The following is a 19,106-nucleotide window of genomic DNA, read 5'->3' as shown; positions in this document are numbered from 1 at the left end:
TCTCCGCTGTCGTATTTTACGCTTCATAATGCGCCACACATTTTCGATGGGAGACAGGTCTGGACTGCAGGTGGGCCAGGAAAGTACCCGCACTCTTTTTTTACGAAGCCACGCTGTTGTAACACGTGCTGAATGTGGCTTGGCATTGTCTTGCTGAAATAAGCAGGGGCGTCCATGGTAACGTTGCTTAGATGGCAGCATATGTTGTTCCAAAACCTGCATGTACCTTTCAGCATTAATGGTGCCTTCACTGATGTGTAAGTTACCCATGCCTTGGGCACTAATGCACCCCCATACCATCACAGATGCTGGCTTTTGGACTTTGCGTCAATAACAGTCTTGATGGTTCGCTTCCCCTTTGGTCTGGATGACACAATGTCGAATATTTCAGAAAACAATTTGAAATGTGGACTCCTCAGACCACAGAACACTTTTCCACTTTGTATGAGTCCATCTTAGATGAGCTCAGGCCCAGAGAAGCCGGCAGCGTTTCTGGGTGTTGTTGATAAATGATTTTTGCTTTGTATAGTTGAGCTTTAACTTGCACTTACAGATGTAGCGACCAACTGTATTTAGTGACAGTGGTTTTCTGAAGTGTTCCGGAGCCCATGTGGTGATATCCTTTAGAGATTGATGTCGGTTTTTGATACAGTGCCGTCTGAGGGATCAAAGATCACGGTCATTCAATGTTGGTTTCCGGCCATGCAGCTTACGTGGAGTGATTTCTCCAGATTCTCTGAACCTTTTGATGATATTATGGAGCGTAGATGTTGAAATCCCTAGATTCCTTGCAATTGCACTTTGAGAAATGTTGTTCTTAAACTGTTTGACTATTTGCTCACGCAGTTGTGGACAAAGGGGTGTACCTCGCCCCATCCTTTCTTGTGAAAGACTGAGTATTTTTTGGGAAGCTGTTTTTATACCCAATCATGGCACCCACCTGTTCCCAATTAGCCTGCACACCTGTGGGATGTTCCAAATAAGTGTTTGATGAGCATTCCTCAACTTTATCAGTATTTATTGCCACCTTTTCCAACTTCTTTGTCACGTGTTGCTGGCATGAAATTCTAAAGTTAATGATTATTTGCAAAAAAAAAAAGTTTATCAGTTTGAACATCAAATATGTTGTCTTTGTAGCATATTCAACTGAATATGGCTTGAAAATGATTTGCAAATCATTGTATTCCGTTTATATTTACATATAACACAATGTCCCAACTCATATGGAGTTTAAAACCATCGCAGTGCTATTTTTTGTTAGCCTGTCAATGTGCTCGTTCATTGTATGTTAGCATTAAGCTAAAACGCCAACCTTTATCCTTTTTGGTTGTATTGGTTTTTTTAGGTTTACAGCAAACTGTATTGTTGATGTAACATGATTGTTACATGTATGTGCAGGTCTTTTGCAGGCTCCTCAAACACACGGTGGAGAAAGCGTGGCGTCACTCCGGTGGGTGTACGGATGTGTCGAAGGTACGTAGACACAGAAAATTCCCCCGCAATGGTAATAAACCTCCTAGTCCTCTACATGTCACGACGACTAGTAATGTTACTATGAAACACACAACTGTCCCGTCCTTGAGGCGGTCAATCGAAATAGCGACTAAACTACGAAGCTAAAGTTGGCAAGGAAAATCCATACACCCACAACACATCTCATCTGATTGTGTTGTTGTGAACGACATCATCCATGTAGGATTAATGTACAAACAGGACAGCAGTCGCAACTTCAGAATCTCTCTCTCTCTCTCTCTCTCTCTCTCTCTCTCTCTCTCTCTCTCTCTCTCTCTCTCTCTCCTCTTTTTAAACACCCTCAAGTTGCCTCCACACATCAAGCTGAGAACAGCAATACAATTCCCCCTTCACAATAATAGGCCTGACTGCGCTGACAAAATAAAGGTTTCAAAAAAGCACCTCACACAAACATAATGAACTTATTGATGCATTTACACAATTATTATGCTTTGACCCAAAGTTCTGGTTAAAAATGGTCCAAATATAAATTGCACCAATAAATGTGAGAGATTCTGCATTTAACTAAACATTTTATACATTTTTTATTGACAAAAAAGCACACACTTAAATGGTAGTAAAATATGTGTATAAGGTACAAAATGGACCTTAAAACAATTAAAACAAAAACTTAATTATATTGTTTTTTATATTGCCATTGTTATTTACATTTATTTTTACTATTATTTTATTTGTTGCTAACTAATATCCAGTAGGAGCTTGTCTGTTGTCACTTGTGTCTTTTCAGCCATGAAAGCTAATAATAATAATAAAATACATGCTTAAATCATTACAAGTATTTTAAAATGTATACACAAATTTAGACATTTTTCCAAAGATATATTTAAAGTTGAGTTTTGGTAGTAAAATAAATACTGGTGTTTTCATATGAAAATAATCTTGTAATTAATGGTGATTACAATATCAATCACAATAATGGTGATTATTATTTTTGCCATAATGGTCCAACTCTAACTGTACCCTTTTTAAACAACAGAGGGTGTAGAACACAATCTATTCTACATGTTTCATTAACTCAACTTTATCTTTCATGCATCTTTCTATGATGTGTCTTTTTCCATCCATCCATCCATTTTCTACCTCTTGTCCCTTTTGGGGCCACAGGGGGGCAGAAGTTGAGGTAGACCCTGTAAAATTTAAAAACTTTAAACTATTTTTCAAATGTTATCCTAATTAAAAATGTATCCTCCAGTTTGTGGCTATTATAAGGCATATTTCCAGAGAAAATGCATTTTTACAGCATGTTTTAGAGAGATAGCATTCTGGGTATATTATATTGATCAACTAATTCTTATTTAGAGGGCTTAGTGAGCAGAATAGAGGCGCTCCCATTGACTCCATTGTTAGAATTAGGAGAGTTAAGATTTTGCTAACGTTTGTTTACGACTTAGAATGCATAAAAAATAAAAACATATTATTGTCTTACATAAGGATTGTGAATGATAGGCAAAATAAAAAAATCTGATCCCCTTTGATAATTTTTCTACATCCTGTGAACGGGTGATGCTGTGGTGAAAGTGAGAAAATAAATACATGTCGGGAAAATGCTAATTTTAGCAAAAATGGCTGGCAAACGTTTTAAAACCTGGTTAAAGATTGTTGGTAGTAAACCCAGAGAGGCATGTGTATGTTATCAAATGATGTTAGAATTAGCTTTGATATTTGGGTTGAGGGGGCCCCGTCATGGGACCCGCCTCCGGCCCAGCTCTGACTTGCTCCACCCCTGGTCGATGTGATTATATGATATATTACAAATGTCTTTTTCTTGATATTAGTCAATATAAAGTTATTAAACATGTGAGAGTAAGAAGTCAACTAACCTGTTCTGTGTAACACAACTTGATGTTTCTTGAAAACAGCGTCCAATAGTAGCTTGTTCTCCTCCTTTGTTCTAGAAAGTTCCGCCTCGTATTCTGCTATCGTTCTTTCTAACACTACAAATATTTCTTCAACGGCAGCAGTTAGTCGCTGATCCACCAACGCTCTCAACATGTGTAATGTAGACATTTTCACACAATCACAACACTTTACTCTCACACTTGATCTCTACTTAGCGATGTGTTGATGACTTCTGTTAGCAGCTAACAAGCTAAGCTAACTAGCGAGCTAAGCTAACTAACAAGCAAAGATCGCAGGAGAAGCGGCAAAGTGCTTCTAGCGCATGCAGACCATTTTATCCTTAAATAAAGAATCAAAGATGTATTTTATAGGACGTAAATATTTCAAACTGGATAAGAAATAATAAGACTGACTTATTAGCGTCTTTAGTGCTTTCACGACAGTTAGCACACTTGACGTTACAAGGCAGGACTGCTCTGTTCTGCCGTCTTCCGTTTACACCGGAAGCTGGGAATGACGTCACTGATGAAGAGGTGGATGCGGCATCTCTATATAAGATATTGCCTGCTGTCACTGTTATCATGCTTTTCTTTGCTCTAATATTTATTTCAATAACTATGTGATATAAAATGTTTAAAAAATAAATGGAAAGTAAATAACAAACCTTTAATGATGGTGTTCAGTGGCGCCCCCGTGCGACATTCATTGCAATGACAAGAGTGAAAGTGGTAGAAATTGTAGCGATATTACTGCCTGATTCTTTTAAATGTACCCTTCCACGTGTTCTTATTGTTCTTCTCTTTTACTCTTAGGTAATATATTTTTATACAAAACATTGAAATATCACAGAGCGTGATGTCGCAGGAGATTTGTCATAAAAAAAAAGTCCAGGAAGTGAAGTGCTTTTCGCGCATGCGTTGATCGATCGTGTCGTGAATTTCTATCATTTTTAAAAAGTGTGAAACATTTGCTCTCATACACAAAAGTCTCTTTCTTGAAGTGAAATCCTAATTCTCACATTGTGTTTATGATTTCATTTTATTAATTCAATCTTGGAATATTGTACAAAATAGAAAAAGCCCTTAAATGATTATATTTATTGGAATTATTTAAGTGGTTTTAAATAAGCACGTTTAAGCACAAGTATATTATTCATTTGTATATATTTTTATTTTAATCTTATTCGTATGGTCTCTCATATTTACTTTGACTTTCTTTAACATGTTTTGTTTGTAGGAGGATTGTATTTAATGTGATGTGTTTTATATTGCTGAGTAAAATATTGAAAACATTGACTCATATTGTATTGGAAGTACCTTAATGTGTGTGTACATTGTTTATGTATGTTTAATTGTTCAATACAAAATAAAATAAATAGTCAGAAGTAGAACTGGTTTACAAACAAAGTCTAATATTAACACAAATAATGTTGAAGTCATATTACATGACATGATATACCATACTTAGACTTAGACTTAGACTAACTTTAATGATCCACAAGGGAAATTGTTCAACACAGTAGCTCAGTTACAATGATGGAAAGTGTAAGGATGGAAAGGACAATGCAGGTATAAATAGACTAATATAGCGATAAAAGATCTAACATATATACGAATATATACATAATATGTGTACAGTATATTATATATACAGATATATATATACCATACCATACCAACTTTATTTATAAAGCCCTTTAAAAAGAAGCACAGTTGAAGAACAATTAAAGGGCTGAACACCACAAAGAAATAGAGGCAAAGCACAGACTAAAAAATAACATTTAAAACAGAAGTAAAATACACATTGAAAAAGCAAATACAAATTATCCTAAGAACAATTTGTTAGATAAAAAGCAGTTAAAAAGTTAAAAACGGTTAAAAAAGTTAAAAACCGTTTAAAATGTCATGCTGGGTTAAAAGCCAGTGAATAAAAATGGGTTTTAAGAAGGTTCTTAAAGGCCTACTGAAAGCCACTACTACCAGTCTGATAGTTTATATATCAATGATGAAATCTTAACAATGCAACACATGCCAATAACTTATAAAGTGCAATTTTAAATTTCCCGGGAAACTTCCGGCTGAAAATGTCTAGGTATGATGACGTTTGCGCGTGACGTCACGGGTTGAAGCGGAAGTATTGGGACACCATTGAATCCAATTCAAACAGCTCTGTTTTCATGGCAAAATTCCACAGTATTCTGGACATCTGTGTTGGTGAATCTTTTGCAATTTGTTCAATGAACAATGGAGACTGCAAAGAAGAAAGCTGTAGGTGGGATCGGTGTATTAGCGTCTGGCTACAGCAACACAATCAGGAGGACTTTGACTTGGCTAGCAGACGCGCTACTGTGACTACAGCTTTGGCTTCCAAACATTTGATCGCTTGCCCGTACATGCGTGTCGCTATGTGCATGTCACGTACGTAACTTTGGGGAAATATATGTTTCTTGCCGACTCTGATGGCGGCCGGGGTGTTGTCGAAAGCTACAACGCCCGCCGCCGCGCCGCTGTCCTCACCTGTCTGGGTTGACTTCCTCCGTCTCCAGGCCGCCGACCGCATCGATGATCGGGTGAAGTCCTTCGTCGCGCCGTCGATCGCTGGAACGCAGGTGAGCTCCGGTGTTGATGAGCAGATGAGAGCTGGCGTAGGTGGGGAGCTAATGTTTTTAGCATAGCTCTGTCGAGGTCCCGTAGCTAAGTTAGATTCAATGGCGTCGTTAGCGACAGCATTGCTAGGCTTCGACAGGCGGCACAGCATTAACCGTGTGGTTACAGGTCCAGAGTTTGGTAGTGTTGTTGATATTCTGTCTATCCTTCCAGTCAGGGGCTTATTTCTTTTGTTTCTATCTGCATTTAAGCCCGATGCTATCACGTTAGCTCCGTAGCTAAAGTGCTTCGCCGATGTATTGACGTGGAGATAAAAGTCACTGTGGATGTCCATTTCGCGTTCTCAACTCTCATTTTCAAGAGGATATAGTATCCGAGGTGGTTTAAAATACAAATCCGTGATCCACAATAGAAAAAGGAGAGAGTGTGGAAACCAATGAGCCCTTGTACCTAAGTTACGGTCAGAGCAAAAAAAGATACGTCTTGCACTGAACTCTAATACTTCACTCTCACTTTCCTCATCCACAAATCTTTCATCCTCGCTCAAATTAATGGGGTAATCGTCACTTTCTCGGTCCCAATCGCTCTCGCTGCTGGTGTAAACAATGGGGAAATGTGAGGAGACTTTCAACTTGTGACGTCACGCTACTTCCGGTACAGGCAAGGCTTTTTTATCAGCGACCAAAAGTTGCGAACTTTATCGTCGATGTTCTCTACGAAATCCTTTCAGCAAAAATATGGCAATATCGCAAAATGATCAAGTATGACACAAAGAATGGATCTGCTATCCCCGTTTAAATAAAAAAAATCATTTCAGTAGGCCTTTAAAAGTAGCCAAAGAAGAGGCCTGTCTCACATGGAGAGGGAGATACTTCCAGAGTTTGGGACCCGCAACAGAGAAGGCTCTGTCCCCTCTGAGATTGCGCTTTGATTTGGGTACCTCCAGGATCAGCTGACCTGAGGGAGCGGGTGGGGGCATAGAGGTGGAGCAGCTCAGAGAGGTACAGTGGGGCAAGACCACGTAAGGATTTAAAAACAAGTATGATGATTTTAAAATGGACTGTAGAAGACACAGTGGAGGGAGGCTAAAACAGGAGTAATGTGCTCTCTTTTTCTTGTGTTAGTTAAAAGTCGGGCAGCTGCATTTTGGAGCAGCTGCAGACGTGAGAGGGAGGACTGACTCATTCCAAAATACAAAGAGTTACAGTAATCCAGCCCAAATGTGATAAAGGCATGGACTACTGTCTCTAACTGTTGCCTAGAAAGAAGGTTTTTAACCTTGGCCAGCTGACGTAAATACAAAAAGCTGTCTTTCACCACTGTGCCAATCTGACGCTCCAATTTAAAATCACTGTCAATACCAAAGCCCAGGTTGGTGACCATGGTCTTAACGTGCAAAGCCAAAGGGCCAAAGTCAACAGGGGGGAGCTCACAGGTACCACTAGGTCCAAACACTATTACTTCTGTCTTCTTTTCATTGAAATGTAAGACGTTTAGGGCCTTCTAGGCCTTGATATCATCAAGACAAGTAAGTAGTGTCTGCATTGAAGAGGCATGATTTCTCTTCAACGGAAAATAAATGTGTGTGTCATCGGCATAACAATGAAAATAAATATCATGCTTTCTTAGGATTGAGCCCAGGGGAAGTAAATAAATAGAAAAGAGAAGTGGTCCTAAAAGTGAGCCCTGTGGGAGCCCACATGTCAAGGGAGCAACAGAGGATTCAGAACCAGCAACATTTACAGAGAAGGTCCTGTAAGTCAAATATGACTTCAGCCAACTCAAAGCAGTACCACAGATGCCCACTTGATGCTGTAGGCGGATCATTCAAATATTATGGTCCACCGTATCAAATGCTGCTGTTAGATCCAGTAAAACTAAAATCACATGATCACCTAAATCTGTTGCTCCAAGGATGTCATTAAAAAGCTTTAAAAATGCTGACTCGGTACTGGCGTTCAAATCCAGTTAGGCAGGATGTCTTGTTTTGTTTTTTTATTTCTTGTTTTATCCTTTTTTATTAATTTATTACATGTTAGTATTTTGGGTGATATATTCTGCACTTCTTTTAAGGTATATTTTACTATTGTATTGTATTCATCCTCCTGTGTTACCATGTTAATGTGACACTATGTGCACCTTATGTCTTATGTCTGTACAGCACTTTGGCCAACTGAGCTTGTTTTAAATGTCACATAGAAATAAATACACTCAACTCAACTCAACACATCATTGAGTGGCATTTACTTTTTACACTGGGGGGGACCAGACAAGCATTTACTTTTTACACTGGGGGGGACCAGACAAGCATTTAGTTTTTACACTGGGGGGACCAGACAAGCATTTAGTTTTTACACTGGGGGGGACCAGACAAGCATTTAGTTTTTACACTGGGGGGGACCAGACAAGCATTTAGTTTTTACACTGGGGGGGACCAGACAAGCTCTGCTTCTTCCACTCATGTTGGACGCTTGATCACTTGAGCAAAAGTTGTGCTTTGAAAGTTTTGACATGTTCCAAATAAATACATTGAAAGTGAACATTAATAATAACATTTTAAAGTCATTTTTGGTTGTATGCCAACTTTGCGGAGCAGCTCTTCACAGCATCACCTCGCTAGTTAGCTTAACGTTAGCATCTTCCATGTTACATCATAACGATGTTGAATAAATGTGTTTGTGTGCCTTACAGACGGACTTGTTATTGGCTAACATATATACACATCATTTGTGCTACATGTTTTTACTTTATTAGTACATTAACCTCCAGTCTTCACACAGTGAGCGTAGAAATGAGTTTAACATTGGGGGGACATCAATTTATATCCCAAAATAATGTTAGGACAAATAAATGATTACACAGTATCAGTATCAGTCTATGTTAAGCATTTTATGTAGCATTCCCATTTTACACTTTTTAGTCAACTTTTGTGAAATATCCACTGTCATGTTACTCTTTATAGTTTATTAATTAGTCAATTAATAACATATTTACTGAGTCCTGCTGCTAGTTCACTTTTATTGTGGTGTCATTTTTCTAGCTGTTAAGAGAAGTATTTGATCTTAAATATATAAATAATCCTCCATATTGGCAGCCATAGTGATTCATTTATTCAGCAGAGCATTAAAACTTGGATCTGACAAAAAGTAAACACAAATGCTGTCTTCCGCTAATTCAATTTCAAGTGATAAAAGTTCAAGTTCTTTACTTACTGATTCAGAGAGCACTAATTTAACATCAAACCTCTGCTTAATATATATGGCCACTCCACCACCTTTTCTTTGTCGGTCAGTACGATAGACATTATAGCCATGAATGTAAATATCTTTATCAAGCACAGATTGTTTAAGCCAAGTTTCAGATAAGACTACAATATCAGCATTTGTTGAGTTCATCCAGATCTTTATCATATCCAGTTTAGGGAGTAAACTCCAAACATTGATATGAATAATCCCAAAACCAGATCTAGTTTTAAAATCCGCAGGTGTAAAACATTGTGTAGGTGTATCAGGGCCTGGATTAGTCTCAACATTTCCTGAGAGCAATAACAATAATATATTTAAACATTTGCACTTAAAGTTACCATCTTTTGAGTCGGTCTTTAATCTGTGAAAGTAAGTGCTCACAATAGGGGAGGATGCAGTAATGTTGACGTGATCTCTCAAAACAAGGAAACAATAAGAATGAATGGACTCTACCATAGTATGCAGCCTTTTTGTTTTGTCCAAAGTCACAGAAATCTTCAACTGAGATAAGGCCGAGGTTATTTTGTAGCTGCCACTATGATGAAATGTCAAATTATCAAATATGTCAAACTGTGCATCTTGAAGTAGCATAGCTCGTGAGTGGGGGTGACCAGACCCATTTGGGACACCAGTAAAACCACACAAAAGTATAAAACACAATATAATAATTTGTGACATAGTGAGAAGAGAAGTTCCACTTGTTTTACCACTTTTGAAGATGTTAGCAGACAGGGCTAAAGACTAGCAACCAAGGCCGACGGGTGGAAGCCCGTAGACGAAGCCAATGGCTGGAGGCAAACAGCAGGCCGATGGAAGGCTAGTAGGCAGGTCGATGGTGGAAGGCTAGCAGGCAGGTCGATGGTGGAAGGCTAGCAGGCAGGTCGATGGTGGAAGGCTAGCAGGCAAGTCGATGGTGGAAGGCTAGCAGGCAAGTCGATGGTGGAAGGCTAGCAGGCAGGCCGATGGTGGAAGGCTAATAGGCAGGTCGATGGTGGAAGGCTGGTAGACAGGCCGATGGTGGAAGGCTGGTAGACAGGCCGATGGTGGAAGGCAAGCAGGCAGGTCGATGGTGGAAGGCTGGTAGGCAGGTTGATGGTGGAAGGCTAGCAGTCAGGCCGATGGTGGAAGGCTAGCAGGCAGGCCGATGGTGGAAGGCTGGTAGGCAGGTTGATGGTGGAAGGCTAGTAGGCAGGTCTATGGTGTAAGGCTAGTGGCGCGGTTGGTAGAGTGGCCGTGCTTGAGGGTTCCTGGTTCAATCCCCACCTTCTACCAACCTAGTCACGTCTGTTGTGTCCTTGAGCAGGACACTTCACCCTTGCTCCTGATGGGTCGTTGTAAGCGCCTTGCATGGCAGATCCCGCCATTAGTGTGTGAATGAGTGAATGAGACGGGATGAGTTGGCTAAGTACACTAATGAGTCGCAATTTTTGAATGAAAGAAACTGCTGTTCTAAATGTGTCCTCTAGATGTCGCAATATCAATTCTTTGTATCTTTGTAGATGATGCTACATATGTAAAACATAACTAAAACACATGATGTTAGCGCACCAGTCGGGGAAAATGAGCAAACTACATCAATAACATCCTGTAATTTGATTTTGATATTATTTATTTATCTTGATAGATTGAAAATGAACACCAATGAGTTGACTGATGAACACTATCACATAATTGATTCTGAAAGTGTAAAAAAGGACAACTAAATATAGAATACTATTGGATGTAAAAAAAACAAAACATGATTTGTACATTTTCAGAATGTGTTTGTTCTATTTTTAAACAAAGAAAACAATCTGCAGTTGTCTTTATTTTTACGTTATCTTGCTGTAATTTTACCAGTCCGGCCAACTTGGAGTAGATCTTCCTCCATGTGGCCCCCCATCTAAAATTAGTTTAAACACCCCTGGCCGAGATCTTCCTGCGAAAAGCAGATACGAGAAAAAAATCTAATTATGAAACGGAATAGATCCCTAAAAATTTGTTGAGTAATATCAAGGATTATCCGTCGGTGGCGTTCCCAGACATGTGGAACTATCTTGAGTTCCAGACGTCGTTCTAAACCACAAATTGTGCCGCCGTTCCACATCCAGTGGAAATCCTCGGTTACACTTACAAACGTTGCTTGGCGAGATAAATGAAGAAACCATACTTGGGGTTTATGGCACGTAGCAAAAGGAAATGCACTTTCAACCCACTGCACTCGCAGTGAGCGAACTCGACCACAAGGTAGCGCCATAGCAGAGCTAACAATACGGAATACAGATTTACAATGTAAACAACCTAATCTTTTCTCCAACTTTATACATCATACCTCAGGCAGAAGGGAATTTATGGCAATACAGATTTTAGGCCATATTGCCCACCCCTCGTAAAAAGTGGTCTTCTTTTCCTGTGAATGATGTTGTAAACAACATTGTGTTTGTTTTCAGGCCAATTCATACATTAACTTGTTATTTTAAGTACATGTAAACTTACTGAATGCCTCATGTGACTGAGCAAATCTGGACATTTCTCAAGCATGTTTGTCATTTTGTGTCCTGCAGACGTCTGTGAAGAACAACTTCTGCCTGAAAAACAGGAGAGTAGCTTCAGGATGTTGAAGGAGGATCCACCAAAGAGGAAGACCATGCACCACGGACCCTCTGGTGTCTCTTTTTCCTCTTTGACACAGACCCTGCCCTGTAAAAAGGAAGAGGAAGACTCACTGACCCCCCACATTAAAGAGGAAGAGGAGGAACACAGCGTTAGTCAGGAAGTGACTGGTGTCCCTGTGAAGAGTGAAGATGATGAGGTCAAAGGTGAAAGTGAGGAGAAGAGAGAGGCGGAGCCTCCAAGCAGCAGCTCAACACAACACATGACAACAGAAGCTGATGGAGACCACTGTGGAGGATCACAAGCAGACAAGATCTTAGCTCCACTATCAGATAGTGAGGACACAACGTCACACTCTCCTGACACTGATGATGAAGACTCTAAAGATGATGCAACATGTCACACTGACAACACTCACTTCACATGTTCCCACTGTGACAAAACCTTTAATGACCATTGCAATATGAAAGTACACATGAAAACACACACTGGTGAAAAACCTTTTTCTTGTTCAATCTGTGGTAAAGGTTTTACACAAAAGCGATCTTTGAAAATACACATGAGAATACACACTGGTGAAAAACCCTTTTCCTGTTCAACCTGTGGTAAAGGTTTTACACAAAGTCAACATTTGAAAGGACACATGAGAACACACACTGGTGAAAATCCCTTTTCCTGTTCAACTTGTGGTAAAGGTTTTACACAAAGTCAACATTTGAAAGTACACGCGAGAACACACACTGGTGAAAAACCTTTTTCCTGTTCAACTTGTGGTAAAGGTTTTACACAAAGTCACAGTGTGAAAAGACACATGAGAACACACACTGGTGAAAAACCTTGTATCTGTTCAATCTGTAGTAAAAGTTTTACACAAAGTCAACATTTGAAAGGACACATGAGAGCACACACTAGTGAAAAACCATTTTCCTGTTCAACCTGTGGTAAAGGTTTTACACAGAGTCAAAATTTGAAAATACACATGAGAACACACACTGGTGAAAAACCTTTTTCCTGTTCAACTTGTGGTAAAGAGTTTAGACAAAGTCAGAGTGTGAAAATGCACATGAGAAAACACACTGGTGAAAAACCTTTTTCTTGTTCAATCTGTGGTAAAGGTTTTACTAAAAGGCAATCTTTGAAAAGACACATGAGAATACACACTGGTGAAAAACCTTTTTCTTTGAAAAGACACATGAGAAGACACCCAGGAGAGAAAGTGTGTAGTTGCAGTGTGTGTGGTGAAAGATTGTCTTCTAAGTACCAGTGTAAGAAACACAAGTGTGCTGGTGAGAACAGCAGCAGCAAATGAAACTGCAGGATTTGAAATAAACTGTCAAGATTTTAATGTTGACTTTCTAACAACATCAGCACATATAACATGTGTGACATCATTGTTGTTTGTGTAACTATCTTTTTAATATGCTCCTACATTTATAGATTAGATAGTTTGAAATATGGAAGTATTCCATATTTGTATTTCTACTTGTTAATGATCCCATAGATGATCACCTTTATATGATGTACATATGTACTGGTTCACATGTGAAACATCTTCTGGACCACTTCAGGAAGCATATTATTATTTACTTTATACATCATTTGAACGCTTGTCTTTTATACCATTTTAAAATGTGTGACTTTATGAATTATTTGTTGGGTCTCTATAATCCATTTTATTAATGATCTTTAGTACTCTCTTTTGTAATATGATGATTGTTTTATATGTATGTCCCCAGACCTTTATGCAATATAAAAGTGAGAGAAAAAGGCTGAATTGTTTGTGGAAGGATGTTTATTTTTTATTTTTACAAACTTACATTCGTGGATAAAACAGAAATTCCCATTATTGGGTTTTAAACATTTTTAATGTATGTTTTCTTTTTAAACATCCCCAAAACAATATCAATATCAATCAAAGTTTGGAGTGTCAGGCACAAGCCAGTATTGTACATCATCCCACAGACATTTACTTTGCATACTGTAGGAGACAAATATCCTTATTTGTTTATATTGTTTTTATTTTGTTTTCTCTCATTGATTGCTGGCCTCTGTTCATGCTGAAATGTGTTGACAGGGATGGGACCGTTGCTATGGTGCGGTTGCCATGGTAACGTCATTTAATTGGGTTCAGGTGGGAGCACTCGGGGCGATTGCATGGAGGACACAAACAGTTTTTGGCCGTGCGTGTCGTGACAATGTTCCATTCAAGGTCAGCATACATTAGAATTTTCTAAACTCGGTTAAGAGGAAGAACGTTTGAAATGCGGGCTGCGACGGACAAAACATGCTACAAAGTAGAACACATTCTACAAAACAACATCCACAAAAGGCAAGAAATGCAATGCAGCTAATAACAGCAATAAGACTAGCGAGCACCATGTTTTCCATTGGCCGAAAATCAACTTGTAAGTCTTGATAAAGGTCTGCAAATTGCAGCAGTTTCCATGGTGTAGTGGTTATCACATTCGCCTCACACACGAAAGGTCCCCTGTTCGAAACAGGGTGGAAACAAGGTCTTTTTACTTTCCTTCTTACCTCTATAAATAAGCAAGGAAATAAATGATAGCAAGGTCCTGTGTTTCATCATAAAGTAGTTTGCAACATAGCTGACCACCTCATGTACAGCTGAGCACACACGACACCAAATTTAGAGGGTTCTCATATAGGCAGACCTCAGGCTTCAACATCATGAATGCTGGGTTCCATGAAAATGTCACGCACAAACCTGTGAAATTTCTCATTCATTCAAGTCACTGTATTCTCAGGGCTTTCAATGGATTGCAACTGTACTGTTTAGATTGACTTATAAGATGTTTAACCTCTCTTTTAGCAGGAATCATAGGTGTAATTCCCAAAGAGTTAGAGAATACAGCTGCAGTCTGAATGAGTGTTGGCCTTGCTTTCAAATTAAGAACCAGTCAAATAGCCACCTGAAACCTAAATCATAGCAGAGGATGGTTTCGATCCATCGACCTCTGGGTTATGGGCCCAGCACGCTTCCGCTGCGCCACTCTGCTGTCTTAAACTCCAGGATGCTTACTCTGGTGAATATCCAGACAAACTACTTGTAACAAAGTGATTTGGAACCCATCTGAAGTAGTGTTTCTTTCTGAGTCCTGGTTCAATCCACATTTAAAATGGCATTTTTTTGAAGAAAACATTGCAGTAAACATCTAACTCTGTGGATCTATTGGGATTTTATTCAAAACGAATAGAATTTGGCTTGCATTCATGTGGTTTGAAAACAAACTGAGAAAGTGTTACAGAAAAAACATCAAGACTCTGATGGGATTTGAGCCCAACATCTCCTATTTAACAAACAGGGACCTTGACTGACAGGTACAGCGCCTGGAACAGCATGGGATTTCAACACGATGTCTATAACCCTACACTGAATTAATGATAGCCAATTTGAGGCGATAGCATTGATTATCAGTCATTTACATTAGTTTAAACAAGCATGGCTTGAAAGTTATGTTGCAAACGTTTTAACTAGAAACTTTTCTGCAAATTCAGAGAAGGACATGGGCTGTACAAGAAAACCCTCAAACCCTCGTGCTCGCGTCAAGATTTCGTCCCTGGGTGGGCTTGAACCACCATCTTCTCAGTTAACAGCCGAACGCGCTGACCGATTGTCATTGTCTTTGGATGGACGTAACTAGAAGTACACTGATTCAGCCTTCGGTGAGTCCAATATGCCTTTTGGGTGGAATGCCTGCGTCTTGCGGTTGTCACAAACATTGTTTTTGTCCCTTATGAATATTAGTTAAAATGTAATAAAAGCAACAGAATGCATTGGCCGGGAATCGGACCCGGGTCTCCCGCGAGGCAGGCGAGAATTCTACCACTGAACCACCAATGCCTGTGGACTAAACGAGATTAATGAACTCGGTTAAGAGGAAGAACGTTTGAAATGCGGGCTGCGACGGACCAAACATGCTACACTGAATTAATGATAGCCAATATGAGGCGATAGCATTGATTATCAGTAATTTACATTAGTTTAAACAAGAATGGCTTGAAAGTTATGTTGCAAACGTGGCACACGTTTTAACTAGAAACTTTTTTGCAAATTTAGAGAAGGACATGGGCTGTACAAGAAAACCTTCAAACCCCCGTGTTCGAGTCAAGATTTCGTCCCTGGGTGGGCTTGAACCACCATCCTCTCAATTAACAGCCGAACGCGCTGACCGATTGCGCCACAGAGACTTACTGGTTTACAAGATTAGTTACTCCCCAAAAAATTATAAAAGCTTATGTTACGATGTCCCGATGTCATTGTCTTTGGATGGGCGTAACTAGAAGTACACTGCTTCAGCCTTCGGTGAGTCCAATATGCCTTTTGGGTGGAATGCCTGCGTCTTGCGGTTGTCACAAACATTGCTTTTGTCCCTTTTGAATATTAGTTAAAAGGTAATAAAAGCAACAGAACGCATTGGCCGGGAATCGGACCCGGGTCTCCCGCGTGGCAGGCGAGAATTCTACCACTGAACCACCAATGCCTGTGGAGTAAAAGAGATTTATGAACTCGGTTAAGAGGAAGAACGTTTGAAATGCGGGCTGCGACGGACCAAACATGCTACACTGAATTAATGATAGCCAATATGAGGCGATAGCATTGATTATCAGTAATTTACATTAGTTTAAACAAGCATGGCTTGAAAGTTATGTTGCAAACGTGGCACACGTTTTAACTAGAATTTTTTTTGCAAATTTAGAGAAGGACATGGGCTCAAAAATGAGGCGATAGGCAACTCAATCCACATTTAAAATGGCATTTTTTTGAAGAAAACATTGCAGTAAACATCAAACTCTGTGGATCCATTGGGATTTTATTCAAAACAAATAGAATTTGGCTTGCATTCATGTGGTTTGAAAACAAACTGAGAAAGTGTTACAGAAAAGAAACTAGAAACTTTTTTGCAAATTTAGAGAAGGTCATGGGCTGTACAAGAAAACCCTCAAACCCCCGTGCTCGAGTCAAGATTTCGTCCCTGGGTGGGCTTGAACCACCATCCTCTCAGTTAACAGCCGAACGCGCTGACCGATTGTGCCACAGAGACTTACTGGTTTACATGATTAATTACTCCCCAAAAAATTATAAAATCTTATGTTACGATGTCCCGATGTCATTGTCTTTGGATGGGCGTAACTAGAAGTACACTGCTTCAGACTTCAGGGAGTCCAATATGCCTTTTGGGTGGAATGCCTGCGTCCTGCGATTGTCACAAACATTGCTTTTGTCCCTTATGAATATTAGTTAAAATGTAATAAAAGCAACAGAATGCATTGGCCGGGAATCGGACCCGGGTCTCCCGCGTGGCAGGCTAGTTTTAACAAGCATGGCTTGAAAGTTATGTTGCAAACGTTTTAACTAGAAACTTTTTTGCAAATTTAAGAGAGAGAGAGAGAGAGAGAGAGAGAGAGAGAGAGAGAGAGAGAGAGAGAGAGAGAGAGAGAGAGAGAGAGAGAGAGATCAGAAGGCATAAGAAAAAGTATCTACATGTGATTATTTACATTTGATTATTAAGAATGAAAGAGTTAAAGACTTGCTTCAACAACACTACTTTGCAACAAAGAAATGCTATAAACAAAAAGCTGCTACATGCGTCTTGTCATTTTATCTGCAATGTTTACAATTAAAACTGACTTCTTTTCAATTTGGACTCAAAACTCACGTTTTCCAGTCTTCGTCAAAAGGCCACCCTTCAAAAGTTTGTAACCTATTCTCCCAAAAGTACATCGTAAATGTTTCACTTTCGTTAAAAAGCTCCATTTGGGCTTGATTTAAAAGACGGATAAAAGTTGTAAAAATGGCAAAAAAACAACAACAAGCAAAGCGAATTGAAATATGACAGTTTTCTTGAAAATGTTTTGATTGGATAGTTTTCTTCTTCATGGTTGAGCCACACAAGTGCTGGTGCGGCCTACGCCACCTTGTGGTTGTCTTGCCCAACTGTTGAAGAAAAACATCTAAATACTACAACTAACATTTGATGCAATAAATCAAAGTCCCTTTATTTTGCATACTGAGAGACAATATCAATAATTGTATGATGGAAACTCCTCATGAACGCTACTTCCGCTTCCTAGTCTAGCAACACAACGCCATCAAGTGCTTGATTGGCGTCAACATTGAAGTAACAACAATACTATAGTTTAAGTATTTCAAACAATAAATCAAAGCAAAATTATTTCTTTAATCTACTAATATGAGTTGTAATGATCAGTTTATTCTCCAGAGGAGTCAATGTGTCAAGCATAATAACATCACATCCTGTATGCCATATCAAAATAAAGACAACACCACAGTAAGAGACAAAATAAAGACTTGATGACCGCTAAATGCAAACTGCTATTGGTCAGAATTTGAGGCGCGGGAAACAGTGGTGGTCTCTCTTCCGCTGTAAATAAAGATGGAAGGAAGGAGTTTGCTTATTTATCACAGTGGTGTATTGTGAAAGTGGGCTCCTTACTACGGAATCATGTCTTTCTCAGTACCGGAGACAACCAAGTGTATGTCTTTAACTCCCAGGACAGAAATCTGAAGGCCACTATTAGATGATACACACACCATTTGGCATTTGTTTCCGCATGTAGCGACAAACTGCTTCTCTCCGCCTCTTCCCTTTTCAAGGTTGGGAAAAGACTTTTCTTGCTTCATTTGTTTTGTGGTGGTAGAAGATGATGCCCTCTCAGTCTCTGCAGCACATTGACAAGTCAGGTGGGAAGGCTTTTTGTCCAAAATAATCCAAGATCCTTTACATGCTTTTTTTGTCCCAACTGAAGCACGCCCAAATAGCCAGGACCAGGTCAAAGATTTTTTCTAAAAAGGGCCTTTTCTTTTCTCCCCCCCCCCCCCCCCCCCCCCCCATTCCCGAGGCGGCGTTTAACGGTAAGGGGGAGAAACTTTTTTTTTTGTTTTGTTTTTTACCTCAGAAAAACACGAAAAAAGATTGTTATCATTACCGATTTTAACATGGAAGAAAAGCTGGACTCAAGTTGTGCACGAAAACTTTTTTTCTGTCACCGAGCGTAAAGTCGGCAAAGTTGTTGGAGCCCCCCCCCCCTACCACATTTTTCGAAAACTTTTCTTTTTTTTGGGGCGAGTGAAGTTTTGTACAAATATTAAAAAAGAAGAGGAAAGAATGGCGAAGGACAGTCGTAAGGGGGGACCCCGGACCAAAGAGGAAAGGGGACCGTCGCGGGGGGGCCAACTTTTCTCACATTTGTTTTTTTTTCCAAACTCCTTCCATCAACCCCAACCCGGGATTGAACGGGCCGAAGGATA

At 39.6% G+C, this 19,106-nt stretch overlaps 3 protein-coding genes and 2 non-coding genes across 5 annotated transcripts in view; 2 read left to right on the top strand and 3 right to left on the bottom strand.

The window, feature by feature from the left end:
* The window catches only part of LOC140680121 (uncharacterized), a 1,112,395-nt gene that overhangs the window by 388,092 nt on the left and 705,197 nt on the right, over positions 1 to 19,106 (top strand). The window lies entirely within an intron of this gene.
* LOC133570587 (uncharacterized) overlaps positions 1 to 19,106 on the bottom strand; it is a 353,516-nt gene that overhangs the window by 5,704 nt on the left and 328,706 nt on the right. The window lies entirely within an intron of this gene.
* Positions 1 to 19,106, bottom strand: part of LOC133570506 (uncharacterized) — a 335,786-nt gene that overhangs the window by 143,612 nt on the left and 173,068 nt on the right. The window lies entirely within an intron of this gene.
* On the top strand, positions 14,254 to 14,326 carry trnav-cac (transfer RNA valine (anticodon CAC)). Its single transcript has one exon. It is a non-coding gene; the product is annotated as a tRNA-Val (tRNA).
* On the bottom strand, positions 16,247 to 16,317 carry trnag-gcc (transfer RNA glycine (anticodon GCC)). Its single transcript has one exon. It is a non-coding gene; the product is annotated as a tRNA-Gly (tRNA).

This window comes from Nerophis lumbriciformis, linkage group LG28, assembly GCF_033978685.3.
Source record: "Nerophis lumbriciformis linkage group LG28, RoL_Nlum_v2.1, whole genome shotgun sequence".
In the NCBI taxonomy this organism is placed as follows: Eukaryota; Metazoa; Chordata; class Actinopteri; order Syngnathiformes; family Syngnathidae; genus Nerophis; species Nerophis lumbriciformis.
This window is presented reverse-complemented; position numbering and strand designations above follow the sequence as displayed.